We start from the raw sequence: 1,827 nt of genomic DNA on the forward strand, positions 1-1,827 counted from the left end.
GAATGAACGTTGAAGAATGAACAAGGATCAATGGTCAATGACGAATGAACGATGAAGAATGAACAAGGATCAATGATCGATAAAGAATGAACAAGGATCAATGATCAATTACGAATGAACGATGAAGAATGAACAAGGATCAATGATCAATGAAGAATGAACGATGAAGAATGAACAAGGATCAATGATCAATGAAGAATGAACGATGAAGAATGAATAAGGATCTATGATGAATGACGAATGAACGATGAAGAATGAACAAGGATCAATGATCAATGAAGAATGAACGATGAAGAATGAACAAGGATCAATTATCAATGAAAAATGAACGATGAAGAATGAATAAGGATCTATGATGAATGACGAATGAACGATGAAGAATGAACAAGGATCAATGATCAATGAAGAATGAACGATGAAGAATGAACAAGGATCAATGATCAATGAAGAATGAACGATGAAGAATGAACAAGGATCAATGATCAATGAAGAATGAACGATGAAGAATGAATAAGGATCAATGATTAATGAAGAATGAACGATGAAGAATGAACAAGGATCAATGTTCAATGACGAATGAACGATGAAGAATGAACAAGGATCAATGATCAATGAAGAATAAACGATGAAGAATGAAAAAGGATCAATGATCAATGAAGAATGAACGATGAAGAATGGACAAGGATCAATGATCAATGAAGAATGAACGATGAAGAATGAACAAGGATTAATGGTCAATGACGAATGAACGATGAAGAATGAACAAGGATCAATGATCGATAAAGAATGAACAAGGATCAATGATCAATTACGAATGAACGATGAAGAATGAACAAGGATCAATGATCAATGAAGAATGAACGATGAAGAATGAACAAGGATCAATGATCAATGAAGAATGAACGATGAAGAATGAATAAGGATCTATGATGAATGACGAATGAACGATGAAGAATGAACAAGGATCAATGATCAATGAAGAATGAACGATGAAGAATGAACAAGGATCAATTATCAATGAAAAATGAACGATGAAGAATGAATAAGGATCTATGATGAATGACGAATGAACGATGAAGAATGAACAAGGATCAATGTTCAATGACGAATGAACGATGAAGAATGAACAAGGATCAATGATCAATGAAGAATAAACGATGAAGAATGAAAAAGGATCAATGATCAATGAAGAATGAACGATGAAGAATGGACAAGGATCAATGATCAATGAAGAATGAACGATGAAGAATGAACAAGGATTAATGGTCAATGACGAATGAACGATGAAGAATGAACAAGGATTAATGATCAATGAAGAATGAACGATGAAGAATGAACAGGGATCAATGATCAATGAAGAATGAACGATGAAGAATGAACAAGGATTAATGATCAATGAAGAATGAACGATGAAGAATGAACAAGGATCAATGATCAATGAAGAATGAACGATGAAGAATGAACAAGGATCAATGATCAATGAAGAATGAACGATGAAGAATGAACAAGGATCAATGATCAATGAAGAATGAACGATGAAGAATCAACAAGGATCAATGGTCAATGACGAATGAACGATGAAGAATGAACAAGGATCAATGATCGATGAAGAATGAACAAGGATCAATGATCAATGAAGAATGAACGATGAAGAATAAACAAGGATCAATGGTCAATGACGAATGAACGATGAAGAATGAACAAAGATCAATGATCAAAGAAGAATGAACGATGAAGAATGAACAAGGATTAATGGTCAATTACGAATGAACGATGAAGAATGAACGAGGATCAATGATCAAAGAAGAATGAACGATGAAGAATGAA

This window comes from Amaranthus tricolor, chromosome 17, assembly GCF_026212465.1.
Source record: "Amaranthus tricolor cultivar Red isolate AtriRed21 chromosome 17, ASM2621246v1, whole genome shotgun sequence".
NCBI classification, from domain to species: Eukaryota; Viridiplantae; Streptophyta; class Magnoliopsida; order Caryophyllales; family Amaranthaceae; genus Amaranthus; species Amaranthus tricolor.